At 38.1% G+C, this 21,457-nt stretch overlaps 1 long non-coding RNA gene across 1 annotated transcript in view; it reads right to left on the bottom strand.

Moving 5' to 3' along the window:
• The window catches only part of LOC117958192, a 50,805-nt gene extending 30,848 nt beyond the window's left edge, over positions 1 to 19,957 (bottom strand). Inside the window, exon 1 of the long non-coding RNA XR_004659656.1 lies at positions 19,874 to 19,957. This is a non-coding gene — a long non-coding RNA (uncharacterized LOC117958192). The remainder of the gene's footprint in view (positions 1 to 19,873) is intronic.
• Between the last annotated feature and the right edge of the window lie 1,500 nt (positions 19,958 to 21,457).

Raw genomic sequence — 21,457 nt, 5'->3', positions numbered from 1 at the left:
AGGCCAATATGAATATTTGGTTATTTAAAAATCGATATTTATTTCAAAAATAAATCCAGAAACGCGTAACAAAATAGATAACATAAACAGATTTCCCTAACATTAGTTATTTGTAGTTATTTATGAATTTATACTAAATAATATGATAATATTTTGTTTTAATGTCACAACAGAACAGAAGTAAAATTAAAATATATTAAAATTCTGATAAATAAAATGTAAAAAAATACAAACTTAAGATATGAAAGTTAAAGTCCTTGAACAAAAACACACATTTCCCCCCCAAAAAAATCACTGTCGCCAACAGGGACGGTGTGGATTGCCCTCTGGTGGACAAACTATGCAACACCAACGCTCATAATATGGTTGACTGTCCGTTTTTATTTTATTTGTGATGAGATATTAATTTAGCAGAATAATTTATTTGTCATTTTAAATGATTCTGATGAATGACTATTGAATTTTTTTATTTTATTTTTACTGGTCCATAATAACTGCTGATACCGATAAATCGGGAAATGTCTAATATCAGCAGATAATATCAGCCCACTGACATATCAGTTGGGCTCTAGTTACGAGCATGTCAGGCTAGGTCCAAATGACCGAGTCTAATTGGTTTAGGTCAGGGTTTTGTAATGGCTGCAGGTCTCTGGTCTGTGTTTCAATGTGTCCAATTCCCAAGTAGATCCAAGCAGGGTAACTCTCTGAATGTGGTGCGTCATAATCATCACAAGAGATCACTGCTGCTGCGGCTGCACGTTTATTGGCAGCATATCGTGCTGAGAGTGTCAAAAATTTTGGAAGCTGTTTACTAGAGTAGCAGAGGCAAAGCAAAACAAGGCAGGAAGAGGAGAAGGTTCCTGGTCGATGGAGGATGGAGCAGAAGCAGCAGACGGAGGGGAGGGTGTAATAGAGGGTGGTGAGAACTGAGAAACGAGTATAAATCCAGTAGGGGAGATGGAGCCTGGCTGGCCACAGGGGCTGTTGTTTTAACAGTCAGACACAAGAGGGGGTGGTGCAAATGTAGGTGGGATTTGGATGGGGGGGCATCCCTCTCGGGTTGCTGCTGTCCCCAAGAAGTCCTGTGGGAGCACCCCCAGCCAGCCTCTCTGTCGCTGTCTGCCCATCCGCCCCCACCACCGCCACTATCACCGCCCAGCATGGGGCCCCCACCATCCCTACACATGACAGCCCAAAAGACAACCTCACGCTGGCTTTACTCACCCTCCTTTGTGCATTTTCAACACAGGGATACCAGACAAATTATGCTTAATGACCGGCGGTGGTTGCCAGAGGAATGGCTGCTTTGTTGCCAGTGCCAAGTGTGTAAATGTTAGAGTGCAACCTTATACAGCCACCCTCGGCCCTACTGAGCAGATGCCCCTTCTGTTGCTGGAGTAAACAGGCTGGACCAGGTTCAGGACCTTGGGGTGCATCCTAAAGCCCCTTAGTAGTTTCATTTCCAAAATTGCTGTCTCTAAAGTAAGCTAAGCAGTACATGTTTGACGGTCACAGAGCCTGGCTTAGCTTGAAGAAAGATGCATTCACTTTCTTTGCATGTAATCATTGGAATAGTTTCTCTCTTACGATAATATAATTCAACTGACAAATTAAAAACAAGACCTCTCCCTCATCTTAAGTGATGATTTTGCAGGTTTTGTTTTAGGTCTGTTCCAATTCCATCTAGTTTTTCTTGTGCAGGTCACATGTTTGATATTGTTTTTAAAAGTACCACATAGTATGAATAAATCTCTCTAGCTTATAGGGAGAAAAACAGCAGTTAATGTACAGCCAGGATGGTGGTGGAAGGCTCATGAGAAACTGTTGCAAAACAGAAATCAAAGGGAAATCTGTTTTTTTACAACAAAACAGACAGAGCCAGCAGATTGTTTTTTTGTCTCCATGTACCTTAAAATTAAACATATTGGAAAGAGATAACATTATTTCCGATATGAGATTACTTGGTCTGTCTGTGAAGTACAGATGTTTTCTCCACTATCAATGTCATTGGTGTATTGCTATGAAAATAGAAATGTAAAGTTAAAATCACCAGTGAGCAGCAGCCTTCCATGTCAGATATTTTTAGTCGACAAATGTAAAGCAAAAATCAAAATCCATCTCAGCAAATCTGCATGATTCTCCATTTTCCAGTGCAAAGGCACTGCATCATTTCTGTTTACAGAATTTTTGTGCTTTTCTTTTTGGTTTCTGTATTTGCAGCGCGTTTGTGTATTTGGTTGTGTTGTGTATATTTGAAACGTGTTTTTGTATTTAGGTGTGTGTAATTGCAGCGCCTTTGTGTATTTGGTTGGGTTGTGTGTATTTGCAGCGCGTTTGCTAAATGCCGCGCATGTCTGTGGCCCTGGGTGACATATTCACACACACACGCACACTTACACGCACACGCACACAGACTATTCACTCTTGTTTGAATAACGCCAGCTCCAATTTTTGGGGATTATGGAGCCTTAGTTTTAAAAGAATAAACATATTTGTGAGCTTTTCTTAAATACTTACAGTATGTCTTCAGTAGGAAACAGATGGGGAGCCACAGACAAGGTAAGACAGTCAAAAAGTTAGAGTTAAAGAAGTTAAATAAGTTATGGCACTATTCTTACATTGTGTGGAAAAGATATATACTGAACTACTTTGATGATGAATATAATCTTGCATTAGTTGTTTTTCTGGATTTCTTGTTCTTAAACTTCAGATCAAAACGTGTTGCAGAGTTTTTGCTGTGAAGAAAATGTTCCAAGCTCTGATTTATCTCCTGTGGAGTTGAATTACAAAGCAACATTCAGAACAGGAAAATGTTAATTGATTTCTAATCAATGTAACTGAGCCGTGTGGGTAAGGCAAAGAATACAAGCTAGGATTTTGACTAATTCCAGGAGTCTGAAAAATGAGGAGTGGCAGAGAGAGGAGACTTTTTAAAAAGCTGGAGTCAGTCTGATTGCTCCCCAGGGAGACATTTCCACCCAAGTGTCCCACAAATGACATGTTTGTATGTAACGTAATATGCTTTCTTTGAGAGGTGACGCTTTAGTGGGAGACACATTCTTCCCAAGGGCCCTGCAGTCAAACACTAAAAATGTGTTGGTTGTTTTACTTCATTTTCTTTTGTCAAACATAAAACTACAAGTGAGAGCTCATACCTGCTCAGGTGGCTGATTAAGTTTGATTTATACACCCTGCAGATTCCCGGAATTCAGAGCATAAAAAATTCACTTCATTTTACATTCATACTGCTTGTAGAATGCAAAGAAACAAATGAACTACTTTCAAAATGTGTAATTTAACATTTTATTTTAAGTTCTTTTAATTTAAAGCCTTATGGTGTTATAAGCAGATAAATGTGTTAACTAATGTATTGGTCAACAACTTTAACTCTTCCTCAAGCACCCCTCAATGGAGATTGGTATATAAACATATTATGAATGAAAGAAGAAGGTAACATTTTTGAGATATACTGTACATTAATATGCACTCAAATTGTCCCTATAGCTGTGTACAACTACATTATAGTGTGCTTTTCAACCTTAAATTGAATGTTTATATACTTCTTATGAATGCTAAATAGCGGGACTTAAAGTGTTACCCTGATTCTTTTAAGGGATTCTTGTGGGCAAATTTATTGGACTATGAAATCGAACATCTGTTCTGCACACAAGCAAATTAACAGGCAATTTGTACAAATGAGATCTGTTTTAGTTTAAATTAGACTGTCACATAAACACAGAAAGAAAGCAGTTTTCCACCGCTGCAGGCTGTGTGCTGTTTGTTTTCTAAAACATTTTTCTCACGCAGAATGAAATAAAACACAGACACCCAACATCCAAAGCAGACAGCGGTTGCATTCATGTATTTGATAAAAGTCAATGTATTTAGTATTTAACCCGTGTCCATTTTTGCCCTAATGTGGCTGCAAAAGTGCCCAGATGCAGAGAGAACAGAGCTTTGTTGAAAGCATCACATTGGTTATACAACTTTTTTTTTCTCAAAGCCAAAAATAAAGGTAAAGACATACAGTAGCACAGCAGGAAATAAGAAAACAAAAGAAACAATACAGCACACAGCAGAGAAGAGTAGTTTTGCCTTCAACATTTTCTTCAAAGTCATGGGATCCACAAATGTTTTAATTTCATGGACCTCCAAAAAGACAAACACCTAACCATTGGATAAGATCTAGTGTGTGCTGTTTGTTGTTGTTATAAATGTATTGCTGAACTGTAGATGACTGTTCTACTTGAATTCCACATCAAGGACCACCACTACTCTACCCAACAACACTTATTACACTTGTTACACTATTTTATGCATCCGTTTTGTAGGATGCTTTAAAGTTTACATCAATATTATGTAAATTATTTGAAAATATAATTTTAACCTTTTTGCAACTATGGATCTAAGAGCAGGGACCTAAACCAAAAACGCATCATACAGTATTCAGCATTCTCAGGGTTACATCTGTTGAGACCTGGGTTCAGCAACCTTAGGCACGCATGCCAATCTCAACCAATGGGACACTAGCAATATGTGTGAAAGAGTTTTTTGGAAATGTTTCTAACTGCATGCCTAAATGACCTCTTTCACAGCCATTGGCAGGAGCACAACCTGTTATTGACGGTAGTTGGATTGACTTTTTTCCCCCATCCGCATTCAAGAACTGCCCTGATTTGCCTGTGATTGGCTAGTACCAATTGTCTTCTTCACAGAAATTACTTGTTTTGTATTATGTATACATTATATACAGGGCGTGATTCGTGAAAAAAGCAGCGGGAGGGGATGTTTTTTGATCATGCACAACAAAATAAAACATGCAACCCTTAAAATCCCTCTTGCAATACCACCATGGATATAGTGTCACTCTGCCAAGCATGCGAAACACTTGAATATGCACTTCAAGATCTGATGGAAAACACGTCGGAAAGCAGCGAAAATAAAACCGGCATTCCGGAGCTCTCTAGAAGCTAATTACAACCAGCAACGTTTGCTCAGATTTTATCGTTCTATTAAACTATAGAATGTTCATGTTACAGCGCTTCGCTTAGTTTAAAATACTTCTATTTTAAGTAGGCTATCTACTGGTCTATCGGTGGGACATTTTGTCCCTACCGGGGCTAACAATAATTCAGCAGAGGCAGGGATGTGTACATAGGGCTGCAAAATGAATGAAATTTTTGATCACAAGCAAGATTTTCACTTCCCACAATCAAATTTGCGTGAACGAGCTCTCCTTAAACCGCGCAGCTTAGTTTCTAGATGCAGACAGTCACAGAGGACAGAGTAACGTGAGGAAAATACCATAATAGATAGCAGTTGTCATATGTCGGTGACAAGGTTTACAAGTTTACCAGTAAACGCAACATTTTGTTCCGTCTTTGTTGTTTTTCAGACAACAGCTGTGAGCAGTGCTAGTCCGTGTCTGTTAGCTCAAAGGGATCTAGTGTGCGACTAACATTTTTCTGGTCGCACTGATCCACCTAATGTCCTCGCAACTGCTGCCGTTCCACAAACAAAGCAATGTTGTTTGTTTCGATATGGTTTCATTTTGCATTACATGGCCCATTTCTTCTGTAAAGCCGTGCATTTGTTTGGATCTCCTATGGTACCCTCCGCGGTCCGCTGCCATTAACTCACACATGCCGCGATACCAATATGGAGGGCACAGCGGCCGCCAGTCCACACTTCTGACATTTGTCCACAGTTGAATTGTTATTAACACAGCTGTATATTGTTAAGCTTGAGCGGCAAACGTGTACTTGTATCAGTGTTTCCGATGGTAACTCTGCTATCGCTGCGGCCACAGCAAAAAACACAGCAGAAGTTATTGAATGTAACTAACTTCGTAGAGTAATAGCGTGTGAGATGGAGCCTGCTGGACCTACAAAATTTGTGCCCCATGGCTAGAATATCACAGGTCATAAAAATGCAGCGCTGTGGCTATACAGACATTTCATGCACACGACGTGTGCAACTCTGCTGAGCCGCCATTCGATCCATGCTTGACCCATTCATAATGAGTCAGCGGTCTCTCTGTGAGTAGCATATACGTCCATCACACTCCCTCTCTCTCGGTAGCTCTTCTAATCAGTTATTGTTGAAAAAAAGTGAAGGAGCTTTAAAAATACATCGTAGTCTATTTATATCAGATAGCTAATTTTCATTTACATGTGTTACAGCTGTATGTCTATACGACAGACAGAATAATGTAGCATAATATGGATGTGAAGGCAGTTATAAATAGCCCATTTTAGGCTATACATGTTTTCTTTGTTAAAATCAACAAACAATCGTAATAATTAATCGTGATCTCAATATTGATCAAAATAATTGTGATAATCATTTTGGCCATAATCATGCATCCCTATATGTACACCTAGAAAAGGGGAATTCCGACAGCTATAACTAATCAATTAATTAACTAAATTAACTTAGCACCAGGTTTAGTTCCCAAACACACGTGCTGCTGCAGAGCATTATTCTCTGTGTTTGTCTTCCTTGCCTACTTGTAGCATATCAAATGTTCTGTAGGTAAATGTTGTTCCTTTGGGGAAAATCTAGATTGATAGATGGTCTGCCATGTTGCGGGACAGCAATTTGGCATGAAATGGTGCACTGTCACCAAGGTCCAGTGATCAAAGGAGTCACAGGGGGTCAGCAGGACAGTTCAGTCTTCACAGCCACACCAGCCCTCCTTCAGAATCTCTGAATATTTTTCTATCGTATCCCCCGCAGTGTAAACTCAGGAGGTCTGACTTTTAGCTGCACACAAATCAATTCTGGAACCATTTTAAGTTCCCCTTTTACACATTGATATGAGCATATAAACAATTAAATGGTTAACAACCTATACAATGTAGTTGTAAGCAGATAGAACTTTTTATTAAAAGTATGCACCAACAACTATAACTTGACACCTATAACTGAAGTCTACAGACAATGAAAGACAATAAAATAAACCACAGGTGATATGATATTAAATATATCGTCACAGGAGAAGTTATAATTGTTGACATAAGAGATCACTTAGTAAGAACTTGATTTAAGTGTTATAAACCATGTATATAGTTTTATAACAAATTTTAATTAAGTGTACCTTTATTAATAAATTGTTAATTTGACACTGCAGTGTCATCTTCTTTGGATTCTGTGTTGATAAAGTTTGAGTTTCTGTAGGCAGCACTCAAATATCACTGCTCGGGTCAGAATTTGTTTCCCAGGAAGAACTACCCGTCACCTGGTATTTACAACTACAAAAAAACTAATGAACTGGATACTTGATAAAATCACTACTTTGTGCTAACAGCAAAACAGATATATGCCTATTTTAAACTAATCCTTTCATTTTGTTAGTTTTAAGTTGACCACACGTCATTAACCTGGCAGAGGGAGGTTGTTCAGTAGTTCCATCAGATACAAGCTCATTGGGGATCAAAGAAATTCTCGGCCAGCATGGGTGCTGTTTGACTGTGAAAACTCAACGTTGTGTCCCTGACTAGAAGGGATTCACTGTGAGATAGAGACAAAGAGGGGATCAGTGGCCTGCCCGGCTGAGGGCAGGGAGAGAGGGAGGGGGTTAAAAGCAAACAGCCTACTGCCAGTGTGATATATGTTTAAGCCCACTGGGTGCAGAGCAGAGACACCCAGCTTAAGATCCTTAACTCGTCTCAGCAACTGGGATGGTCGATCCCTTCCGACTCTGTGACTCAAGCTGGTGCTTTATTAAAGAAAAACAGAAGCTGTGCTTAAATGCCCATATGAAGGCAAAGACAAGAGCATTGTCTCCGTTTAAAAACCTCTTTAATTTGAGGAAGCAGCTTTTCATTTTTTTTTTTTAAACAAATACAATCTTGAACAACTTGTGTTATTGTACATTGCAAACTAATTTGACCCTTTTAACAAATAAAATAACTTTTACCAGGCAACATTCCTCACTGTCTTTAAAAGTATGTAACTTCTTTTATTGGGCTTTTATTGCTAAAAAGTCATACCTCTTAAAAAAAATGTTTTTAGACAGGAAAAGAATGTGAAAGTTTCTGTGAATGCCGTCTAAAAAATGCTGTCTAAAAAAACCAATCACAAGGACTGGGTGTGAATTCAGTATCTACCATACTATAGGACATTTTTTGTATTCACCCATAATGTAGTGCATATGTAGGGATATTTAATATCATTGCTAACGGCATCAAAACTAAGAAATCACTATGATGACATTTTCAAGACTAATAAATAAAAATGTTCATTTATCTGTCGTCCAAGACTAATATCTTCTTGGGACAAAAGTGACTCAATTCCTCCAGAAATCTACCTCACAATAGGCTGATTCAGTTTCAATGTTCTTTATTCAATTAGTAACTATGTTTAATGCACAAAATATCCTATCTGTGCCATATTTGGAATAAATGTGGAATAGTAGTGTGCCTGTAAACATAGTCCCTGCAAACTGTTGTATGTATAAATACCTTTACTAAAATGATTTACAAGCAGGGGAAGTTTAGGGGTTTATTATTCAAATGCCTGTGGTAATAATCTTTGGGTTTGCATGATATAGTGATATTTAATCTAAGCGTATCAATTGTTTCATGGTGTCATAACTGAGAAATTGTTATGATTAAAATACTTTAAAAGATAAATACAGATTTTTGGCCCTATTAAGTAAGGAATGCCAATGGAGGTTTTGGAAAATGTATCATTTATGGGCTATATATTTATAATTACTGGATTATATCATCTTTTTTAGTGTCATAAAAGAAACCGCTATCATGACCAAACAAAGGCTCATTCAGCTGTCAACCAGGAAAAATATATTTTGGTCAAAAATTTGACGGAATTCCTCCACAAATTCACTTCACAATAGGTTGATGCAATTAAAATGTTCCCTAGTGAGTCAGCGTTAACTGATGAGGAAACTGGAGAGTTTAAATTGACTGGAACGATGATGCGTCTATAGGATAAATAGGACACGAATCCACCATCATCTGTCCATCTGTTTTTTATATTCGGGCCGACACTGCTCTGCTCTGTGCAGCTGCTCTGACCCATTCTTACCCGGCATGAAAATCCATCATACCGTCTATGAACATTTATTGCCCCATTCAGCTTCGCAGACACTGAAGTATGAAAATAGTGGCTCGGAAACAGAGGCCCTGTACCCGACCTTGACTCACAGCTACAATTCTCTACCTTTTCTTTTCTTTTTTGACGCCAACTGTGGTCTGCAAGTAAAGACGGGGGGTGGGGGCAGTGCTATTTGCCATGCTGTAACAATTAATTAGGAGTCCCTCAAATTACCTGAGGAGTCCAGAGACAGTCAACCGAGAAGCTCCCACTAAGTAGACCAACTTAGACCACCCAGATCACTTAGAGAGCACTGCTGCTGTTTATGTCAATCATTTTAAAAATAATAGCAAAAATTAATATTGTTTCGTTTAAGGGGAAGCATGCAGTTCAAAAACGCAAATCAAAAATGATTTGAGCAGTTTTTGGAGCGCTGATGATGCAAAATGTTTTGAAAAAAGTCACATTTTAAAACACTGTGCACACTTCCACTCTTTTCCCTGAGGAGCTTTTTTATAAAAAAAACAAAAGTAAAAAAAAATAAGGCACAGGAACTTCTGGTCTTTGCGGCGTTTGCAGAATGGCAGCGATGTAAACCAAGTTATAAAAGTTGCAGCTTGACAAATTTATTCTACACAGCTGATTCATTCAATATTGTTTCCCAATTCACAGAATTCTTTGCAGCGATAAACAGCCTGATCCGGTGAGGACGGACAGAAAAGCGTTGATGGTGAAAACCGTGGAGTCTGTGGTTGGGTTGTTTTTAGTGTATTTGTGATTCTGACTGGCCGGGTAGCTGCCTTCTGTACTGCCTGCTATGGCTTGTACTTTGCTTTCCTTCAACACAGCAAGACAAAATCTGCAATCACTATTAGACTTTAATCAATCTGGGATATTGATGGTTGATTACCTGTAAGCAACACTGGTCGTCATTGACAGTGATGGAAATAAAGGCGTTACTAACGGCGTTACTTTTTCAGTAGTAAGTAATCTATTTGATCACTCTTCCCATCTTAACTAACGCCGTTAGTTACTGCCAAAATATGCGGCGCGTTACTATAATTGAAGCTGTTTTTTTTTTTTTCATCAGACCAACTAGATCTCTGAGCCAAGAGGCAAAGACTTTTTCTTATTGTTCTTAGTGGGCATAGCACGAGACAAGCGCATAAATGCTGACGATTGCCTGAGGTTGAATAAAATTTCATGGTAAGCCAAATAGAGGTAGAGTTGGGCGGGTGTTCAAAAGCAGGCATAGTCAGACACAAAACGAACAACACAAGCAAGTCAGTCAACAACAGACAGGTATCGCAAGCCCAGATGACGGGCAATAAATATCAAGAGTTCCAAAACGTCTATAGTGTTATTTGTACCAATCCACTATATATACAGTATATAATATCTACCTACATGGCATTTGATTGAGGCTAGTCTTACTTTGTCCCATAGCAGCATTAAAATCGTTTAGATTTGTGTACATTGTTTCTGTTAATAATTAAGTGTCCATTTTATTATAATAGTCAGATTTATCATAAATAATTGATCATGCACATGAATTTTAGGTTCAGTTACAGAGGGGTGGAGGGGGGTTCACATTTGATAATTTAAAAATTTACTTCAAAGAAACACAATAGTTAATTCCTGAGGTAACTATTTCCTTTTCTAATTTGTAACTGAGTAACTAATTTAGTTACTTTTTGGAAGAAGTAACTAGTAACTGTAACTAATTACCTTTTAAAGGTAACTCGCCCAACACTGGTCATTGAGCTAAATAGAAAAAATTACTTTAAGTCTTTTGAATGTCAGCAATTTTCTTAGCCGAACAAGCCAGACCCACATCAAGATGTAGGGTCTGGGAACTCACCATTGGCAGGGCTCAATCCGAGGGGCGGAGTAAACGGTTGTCTTTCAAATTCCATCTGCACGCAGTAGGATAGCGCTACAACCAACCAGAGCAACGCTAGTAGATAGATTAAACTTTTGCCGTATCCGGTCAGCAAAACACATCTTCCTTTTTTAAGATTTTTTTTAAATAAGACACAGTGCTTCATTTTAAGTCTTCCAGAGTTGCGGAGTCGGGTATGGCTCCAGCCTGGAGACCTCCCGTCTCATGCCCTCCCGGGTATGCAGAACCGTTGCAATTCTGCCGTCCTTACGTTAAGCCCGCCCACCGACTCAATACACAATGTGATTGGCCTGACCAGGATTTGTTTTTTCCAGCTTGATAGCCAACAGAGAGTTGTTAGACTGACCCTACCTTCAAATTACATTTGCTGCCGCTAGGGTGCGTCTAGTTTTCCAAGCTACAATTTTCTACATTTCCCAGAGTGACGAGGTTCTCTTTCTTGTTTAAGACTTTCAAGAAGGTTTAATTCTTGCCGAGAAAGAGACACTGAAAAGAGAGCAATGTTTTTACTTTAAACTATATAATTTTTGTATTTTTTACTCATTTATCTGACACTGTAGTCACTAAAGAATCAACACATTGCATGCATCAATAATGTCACCCTGAAAAGGGTCCATCCTTCAGAATGAGTTCCTCCCTGTTGTACTACTTGTACTGCTTCTTAATAGTTATGTTTATTAGTTACCCACTGATTAAGAAAAAAATAATAAGGAGCAAAGCAACTAATTTCATCTCACCATCAAGACGTTAAAGCAGTGACTGCTCCTGTTCTACCACAAAGTTCTACATATAGGTGCAACACAGAATCATTTGAATTTAACTATTTCTGTTTGATGCTTGATAATGAGGATTTGATATTTCATGTTAACCACGACATTTCAGTGAAAGAAAGTGCTGAGTCCAAACCAGTGACTGTAGGTTTTAACCACATTTCAAACATGTCAACATGATAAGAAGTCCTCTGTATTTGGCCAGATTAAAACAAATTTCCTTAATTAATTCAATAATTAATTCTAAATTTCTAAAAGTAAAATCTTAATATAAACCAATAACAAACAGAACCAAATGACCTTCCTATGAGAGTGATGTCTATCCATGGCTGTGGATTATAGGACAGTGTAACTGGTTGAGAATCTGATGAGGATCTGGGGAGCCGACAGTGAATGATGTGCAGCCGGTCATTCAGACACTCTGAGATTGGCGTCTCCAAAGGCTTAAGGAGAAGAAGAAGCACGCTGGGGTTAGACTAAACAAAGCCCTGTCCACTCGGCCTCTCTGGGGACTACAAAGGGCAAAGTTGCTCCTCTCAATCCACTTCCAATCCTGACCAGGCCGCTCGGAGCATGCGGCAGGTAAAGAGTTCAGATTATACGGTAACACGTATAATCACTGCTGCATATTCTTTGAGGAAATGATGAACATCCTGTCACTTCAAAGATGTACTCATCTATCAGGTCAATGCTCTTTTAAAATAAATACCATGTCATTACGGTAATCATTGCATAAAAAGATGGACAATTAGAATGACAAAAGGACATGGCACAGAAAAACACGATTCCTATTTAGATTATTGACAAGATTATGAAAGGATTTCGAAAGACACATCTCATTACGTTTTGAACAATGTCTTAATTTACTGCTAAATTAAAAAAACGGATTCATCATTTAAAGCAAACATGCTAAACTTTGCCTTAGCAAACTTTGCAAAACAACCAAGTTAAAGATGTCACGCTGGGCTCTATAAATGTATGGAAATTGTCACCTTTTTCAAGAGGATTAAAGTGCTCAAAATATTGAAAAGAAAAGTCTGGGATTGCTTCCACACGGCTCTCACAAACCGTTCCCCAAGTCGTCAACTACCGACGCTTTGTCGCGGCCCTTCGAGTCTGATACTGAAGCATAAGGCACTCATATGCACTAACATGTATGTGGAGCCGGACCGGCTAGAGAAATAAAGACAAAGAAAAACTCAGATTACAACACACAGAGGGAGTGTGACTCTGCTCAGGATGCCAGTACTCCCACTATATCTTGACAAAGCAAATATTGGTTTACTGGTATATTAATGTTCTGAAAGTCATGTACAGCCTCTTTTACTGGTCAGCGAAAAAAACTAATTAATAATGAAATTTATCATTAGTTGCAGTCATATTACAATTTCAAATATGTTAAATTTTAACCAGTGACAATTTTTTTGCTTCAAACTTTAGAAAAAACATCAACTGAATTGTGATGGAAATGGAAATGTATTCATTTGAAACAGGGACAATGCACAAATAAACATTAAACTTGTTATACAACAGATTTTGTCTTGGACCAGGTTATAGCAACTATTGCTAATTCCCACCTGTAGTCCCTGGGCATTTATGACACAAAATAATAATTTTGAAAAACATTAGCAGGACTATAAATGACGTGGTGACCATTCAAATTAAGCAGTTTAGCAAAAAGGAAATGGCATCTGATTTACTCAAAACTTTGCAAATTTGAGACTGAATGTTTGTGTTTAGACATGGAAAATAAGAGAACGCTGGCATCTTTTGTTTAATAGAAAAGTGCTTGGTAGGGAATTTTTTTTATATTTGTCATGGTAAGGTAGTGAAATTAGTAATATTTTTAAACTGTTTTATGTTGTATAATGTTAAAACTTAGGCATCCTGTGAGCACCATTATCAAAAAATGTCAAATGATACTCAGCCCTAGGTATATATCTTGATAATTATTGTCTAGAGTGAGAGCCAGAAAGGAGTGAAGAAATATGCATGAGGAGATAAAAGGCTGGTTTTGATCTATGATACAGCATGCAACAGTGGACATGGGAGGGCTGATGCTATCACCTAAGAAAAAGGGGGGCCTTAACAAGTCTCCATCCAAAGTCTATTTAAATTTTCTTTAAACAAGCTCAGATTTTAGCTCAACTCATTCCATATTTCTTTTGAAGCTTGGTATTCCAAGGTCAAGCTTTTTCCTCTCAAAATATTTATTCAGCTCAGCCTGCTTGTGATTGTGTATATATCCTTATTTTGAAGAGTGTGTGTGCCACTAACAGTTTAGAGATGCAGAGCTAAAACAAACTACAACATGTGGACTCATCCCATGTAATAACCGTGGCTCCAGACTCATCCAGACAAGCCCGAATGACAAAGCTCTGTGAGAATCCAGTCAGCAGCTTAAATTCCTTGTGAGACGACATAATAACTGTAGAATTAAACTAATTACAAACACAAAGTTAACAGCGGCAGAGCTGATACGTGCCAAGCTGAGAGTCTGGACCTTGGCCTATCTCCTGACTCCAAAAGCATGCAAACAAAATAACCAGATTAAATTGAGGTGGATTGAATAATTTATGTACACAAGTGTTATTTTGTTAACTCTGTTTTGCTTGTGGATGCAGGAGGTTACTGTTCCAACGTGAAATCAGTCAAAACAAAATGTGGAGAAATGATTCTACTCTGGACCTGACGCTGACCCCTGACACAAGTGTGCAATGCAGTCGATTAAGACGCATATTTCCAGGAGAAAGTGAAAGAGGCAGAATTTCTGTCGCCACGGCTGCAGCCATTAAACACTTTCGATTCCTGCCGGTATATGTGGATTCAAGGGCAAAGCCATAATGAGCGGTGGCATTAATGATCCTGCAAGATGTGCTCCCGCTAGAGCCCGGATTACTGCAGTTAACTGGGTCTGTAATGGGGTACTTTTTCAAGCGCGTGACTGAAACGAGCCAACGCAGGGAAGGACTCAATCATATCTAAGTGCATTACTGAAAAGCAGCGAGAGGATGTGCAGTCGTTACTGCTCATTACTGCCGTCGTACAGAGAGATCGGCTCAGGCGAGGTTTTCCAACAGGTTAAGAACACAAATATGCAGCCCCAGGTTAATTAAGCCTTCCTTGCATTATGCACTTTCAGAAGCCAAATAGGGATTTCAAAATGTCTAATTATATCATTTACCAGTGATTTGATAGTCTGGAATGAACACCCTCGGAATGATAATAACAGTAATATTGTCACAGCCATTGTGTGTCCTCCCCCGACTCCCACCTTTTTGACAAGCGACAGTATAAGGGTGACTGCCCTTTGATTCTGGGAATCTGTAAATCTGTCTGCAGGCTACAATGAGACATCTCATTTGAGGTATTTGTGTGTTTTGGGTTTATTGGTCCCAAAATGCCCCCTATCCATCTCTGACCAACACAGCATTTTTTTTTTTACTAGGGAATACACTGTTGAGAAGTTTATAGAAGAGCACTTAAGTTCACAGACGGGTTCACTGCTGGCTCCGTATGCTTGGTGTGAAATAACAAACATTTCTCTTAAAACCGTTTCACTGCTCAATAGAAAGTGTGGGGTTACTAAAACCCGCATAGCAGTGGAGACACAGAGATTCATATCTACACACATCATAAAACACTTTTCTTCATTAATGTCTTCGCAAAGTCATTCTTGGTTAATTTGATAATTACGGTGTAAAATGCAGCATGCAACAAACCACGGACTAAAGTGCTACCTAAGGCTGAAAAAGGCATTTAAAGAAAATTAGGTACAAAAGTTATATTATATTACTATGATTATATGTGAAAACCGTAAGAGCACATCAATACGTAAATTGTAAAAGGATAACACTCCACTGAACAACTGCTGCAGTTGGAAATGATCCTGCTTTGTTATTTTTATCATCTTTATTCCTCAATACAAGCTAAGGAGAATTAGTCAATGTTGACATTTCATGCCTAGACATTGATTAAGACCAGTGGCATTTAATTTTTTAATTTGTTTTTCATTCTTTTAACCGGCCTGCCCATATGTCTGATATAACGCTAGGGAGGAAAATTCATCTGATGTGCTCATCATTGGATTTTAGAATGGATGGATGGATGGATATAACCACTGAGCAAATCAAAACTTTTTAGGCAGAATTAAGAACGGGGATGTTATCGTTCCTGTGCCAGAAAAATCCTAACAAAGAAATTGGCCACAAAAATGGCGGGAAAGCATGGATGAAATTGCCGCAGCTAAACACGTTGTCATAAGTCAACTTACACACAACAATAACACATTTCTTGAATCAACACGACCAACGTTGTTAACTGCTACTAGCATTAACTACTGCGGCTTTCATGTTGACTGAAAATGGTGTAGATAGGACATATTATGTCAGTCACACATTTGATTGTTTAGGGCAAAATACTCAGTTTCTGCTATTATGCCCAGAATGTCTGACTTGATAATAAATGTCTGGAATAGGAAAATGTCACTGTGGCAGACAGCCAGACCGATTACAAAGCTGATTGCAACATTTTATTGTCTCATTTGTCCATAAACAAAAAGATTAATTCATCAGAATAATTTGAAAGATTCTATACATACTAAATGCAAAGGGCTTTCACAGCTTCAGTAGAGGAGATTGCTACATAATTAAACCTGCCTACTAAACGTATGACTTCTCAATAAAACTACACCAGTCACAGGTCAAAAGATTTCACAGAGAAAAATTTCACGTTGTTTTACTGCAGGTCTAGTATTTCTCTGCTGTTTCTTGAGGAGTATTAGTGTGATTTAGTCTAATCCAAATAATCACTGAAGGTAAAGCTGTGCTCCAAGAAAAGCACTAGGATGGTGCCAGAGCAAATCATGCTATTTATCATTCCATGGTAAACATGTCCCTGCATTACATGCATTTTTAACCAACACCCTTATTTTCTGGGTGCTTTACACCTTCTGCCATTTAAATAAGACATTTAGCATATCAGCACGCACTTTGGTTTTATGTGCATGGTTAAGCAAAAATCATCTGCAGGAGGGATAATAACATAATTTAAGGTGTGGGATGCTGGAAGTTTTATTTAGTCAAGTGATGAATCAGCTCAGTCAGGTGCCAATCACACTAAATTACACACCTAGTCATCATGGAGAAAATATACTGACATTTTCAAGATAGTGTTAGTAAGTTATGCCGCTCGGTGTTCCTCTTCTGAGGAGGAAATGGGGCATGCCGCACTTTGGCATATCATGAAGAAGAACTGCCCTTCGATGACAAAGAGTGGAAAACTGACAAAGCTGGGAGAGAAAGCACAGATCCTTCCTCTCAGTATCCCAAAAGAAGCGCTTCACCTACTTTATGCACAGCCATTCATGCTGCTTTGTTTCAAGCTGCTTGGCTGACTGCGGGTCTGGCCTGCTGATTGCAGTGATAGACATGGAGGAATCTGGCGCTGGCTGCCAGAAACCACAGAGGAAAAAGGAGAGGACCCTCAGCCTGCCGTCGGGCTGTGCCGGCAGAGAGAGGTAAACACAACTGGTCCCTCCTTGGTATGCAGGGCTTATGTTGGCCCAGAGAGGAGCTGGGACTCAGAGGAGGTGCCAGTCTGTGGTATGCTCAGTAGAAAACGCAATTATTTTTAATGAACGCAACAACAAAAAACACCCAGGAAAACAAATAGTTGGCAATAATCGTACATTCTGAGCAACCCAGCCCATGAATAGTACTGTCATGCAATCAAATCCATACTAGCACAGACAAGCAGCAGAGTTTAAATTTAGAAATACATTCACTGTAAGTTTACCGTAAAGAGATGGTGGTCTTAATTGCAGTGTATCTACGTTTTTTTGCTTGCTTGCTTTCTTATGGTAATAAAGAGCCTCTCTACAGGATAGACAAGTATGCAGATACAAAGTCATAATAAGTAGCCTAAATTCTAATCCAGATTCAAGTCTCCAAATTGCGTATCGTGCATCCACACTAAGCTGACTAAATTTGAAAAGCAATCGTTTTCTCTTTGGCCACTTTTGGCTATATTCTTTACTGTAGATAAAAGGGAAAGAGAGCTTTTAAAAAACAAAGACGTAAGCCTTGCCATTAACTCATTTATATAAATGTACATATAGCTGAGTGGAGTTTTATTTGATTAATTTTTTACACTGAGACACTGAGATTGTAAAAGATTTGAGTCCCTGGTTTAACATGTATGACCCGTCAAATCCCTATTTACAAACTGCATCTTTAACTCATTAAACAGGTAAAAAACTGTTTGTTTAATTGCTTTAAAATTTACTAAAATCTTTTTTGAGATCTTACAGAATTATGATGACAGTTACAGAAGTGTAAATGATGGGTTGTTATTATTATTATTATTATTATTATTATTATTATTATAACTTCTAGGCAAGTCCCGCCCTACAAAGCAGTAACGAAGTAGCGTAACATGGATGCCTGGCCGATAGTAGCGTGTGACTGCTATTGAAGGGCGGGTCATTCCTAGAAATTGCATGGGTTCAATAATAACATGTAAATGACAGCTAGTGGATATTCATGAAGTAAGTTAGTTATTTGTTAATGTTTCTCAAAAAAGAAATATAAAGTAAAGAACTCCTTGTAGTTTCCTAAATGCTCACATAGATCATATCTAAATTACACCGCCTGAAGACAACTAGCTCTTATAAAGGAAACCACTCATCTGAATAACCACTTAAGCTTTGTACAGTTTGATGAATTATCATTCTCTGGCCTCAAAATGTTCAGAGTTTGATTTACTCGACTGATTTACTCAAGAGAAATACAGCTGTGCTACAGTTACTAACGTGGACATCAAGCTGTATTAGGTTGGCTGCATTTAAAACTGTAGCCTAAAGATGAATGTAAGGCAGAAGTCTAAACAATATCAGCTGGTATCTTTCCAAGTTCTTCTCTTGGTTATAATAACATCTATTACATTACATGCGTCTACAGACAGGCTGAATGTATAGAATTGATTTATCTATAGTTGTGCTGGAGCGGTTGAAAGTTTTATTGTATAAATTCAAAAAAAAAAAAAAAAACTTAGAACTGATCCCAAAACGTTGCCAATAAAACATACTAAAACAATGTTTATAACACTACAGTTCAGTCCTTCTCTAAAGGAGAACACGGGCAGTTATGAATACTGTTAAATGTACTTCATATAAATGTATCTATGACTAGAGATGCATGAACACAAGTTATGGAAATTTGACATCTAACGCTTTGTCTTATTCCTAGGTTTGTTTACTTATCCTTTCATTTGAACATTTCCCAATCTGAATCGGAAAACATATCTAATTTAAAATATTATTTTATTTTATTCTTCTGATGCATTAAGCATGTTTGTCTTGACCAAACTGATGACTCAAAACTTTGTTTTATATCAGTACAAAAACTCATGTATCTTACTGGGGGTTGTCTTAAATAAAATTCAAAACATGCAGCACTACCGGTGACTGAATTTCTTTGGATACAAAGCGAGCCAAAAGCAACACGATATGTGCTGTTAAAAGGTTGCCCTCAACAGTTTACTGATCACCTGATTGACTATACAGTTGGGTAAGAGACAACGTATTGAAATGTAATCATTGCAGACACACAAACACATTGGCTAAGTTCTTTTAGCCTGGCTGCCACCATCAGGGTAGGTGTAAACACTTTACAGCTCTGATGGATATAGGGGGGCTAAGTCTGGCATATTTGATAGCTTCTTCTAAACCAACAGTCCATCAAGCACACCCACTCTGCGCTGCTATTGGCCAGGTGTGCAGAGGTGAGAAAGAAGGCAGGATTTGAACTTCTGTCTCCGTTTGTTGTTTTTTTTGTCACAACTACTACATCAATTTTATGTTGTATGTTTAGAGTGCAACACTATCTTAACTTTGGTAGATTCTCTGGAAGTATGCACGGCTGCTCGATATGAATGATTATCACGTCTCCGCCTCTCTAGGAGGGCAGTTATAACACTTTTGCCTTCAGATGTAGTCAGACAACACATCATACAAACTAGTTTCTTTGAACCTGCCCCTGCCTTAATGGTAGGGCTAAACAATAACCTTCAAAAAAAAAAAAGATAACTAATACATTTATGACAAATGTACCCAATTACTTAAGTGAACTGATGTACTTACACTATGACACTTGTGGTTTGGATGCAAGACTGTCAGCCATCAGAGTGTCCTGACATCACAGGAAATAACAGGGTTTTCTCTCATTCTGTGATGGAGAAGAAGAAATGAAGAAATGTAAGCACTGAAGCTGGTATTTCCAGTTCCCCCTCTATAAAATGGGCTTATGCATAATGGGGTAGAAGGCCTTCCCCGAAAATAGCTAATTTGCACAGCAGAGTGTAGAAGAAGAATTAAAGGCATATTCAGGGTCAAGGATTCCCTTGAGTACTCCAATATCTCTAATAGTAATCTATTAAAAATCATTTAAAAAAAAAACATTGAAAAATAGGCTTCCAAGCCAAGCCATTACTTTGTTACTTCTGGCAGACAGCGAGGCACCTGGGAAATCTGAGCTGACGTTAAGGGGGAGCAGCAGTCAAGCAGCAAAACTATATCACTTTCTTAAGCTAATTAGCCCTTTATATTACCAATCAAAAGAACCTCACTCTAAAACCCAACGGCCAGCCAAGAAATATATTTCTCTTCCATTTGTGATAGACTGGCAGTGGAAAGACTCCAGAACTGAATATTATTCACCCAAGACATTCCAGGGGATAAAATGTTGCATTAAAGTGGGATTTAAGGGTCTGATTTTTGTCACTGCTACCACTGTTATTCCCAAACAAACAAATGAAAACTTTGTTGAAACTACAGCTCACCCTTTCAGATCAAATCAGTCAGTTCACATTAAAACTGGAATAAAGTATGTACATTGTCACTGCTACACTAATGACTCACTGCCTAAAAGTAAATAGTTATACCCATTTATAGATTAGGCCTGCTGAAAATGGCGTTATTCTGACATTAATACTACACAAAGTGGAAAAATGCAGAGTAACAACATTTTCTTTTTCCTTGTCGTACATGGGATCTACACTTTATAAGAGGGTTCAATAGGATACATGTTTCAGCCATTTTACTTTACACTTTGTAGTTTTCATTTTGTTTCAAAGGTTTCTCTCGACATTACCAAATACCACAAGATGTCTGAATGCAAAGGAGGTGAAGAATTATATCTTTATACGATAATTAAACAGCATGTTCTATTATACCTCTCATACTTATAGAACTCCCAAAACAGTCTTTATTTCTATTATCCGATATACTGTATGTACAGTAAGAGTATAAAGTATAAAAGCTCTTTTGTTTAAGTAGTCTCATTTCTCACAGCATATTATTGGAATGCTACATCTAAATTTATTATGTACTGTTATTTTATTTCTTATCTTCAGTTTCCTATTAATATATTGTGACATCTTTCTGATAGTATGTATTTTTATGCTGATAATACAGCATGTAACTTGTTAATGGTGAATCTTTTTCAATAGCAGAGTAATTAATTACTGGCCTAATATGGCCTTTCTCTCTCTCTATCCATCTCTCAATCCTTCTCTATCTCACTTTTGTTCAAATTAAGAAAATCATAATTTGCTACGCCCTTAACTTAAAAGTAAACGGTTTACAAATGAGGCTAGAAGTGTGACTGTTTAAATCTCGAAATTAAATTTAACTAATTTTCCCAAATATACCAGGCCTGCATTAAAG

This window comes from Etheostoma cragini, chromosome 15 (genome assembly GCF_013103735.1).
Source record: "Etheostoma cragini isolate CJK2018 chromosome 15, CSU_Ecrag_1.0, whole genome shotgun sequence".
NCBI classification, from domain to species: domain Eukaryota; kingdom Metazoa; phylum Chordata; class Actinopteri; order Perciformes; family Percidae; genus Etheostoma; species Etheostoma cragini.
This window is presented reverse-complemented; position numbering and strand designations above follow the sequence as displayed.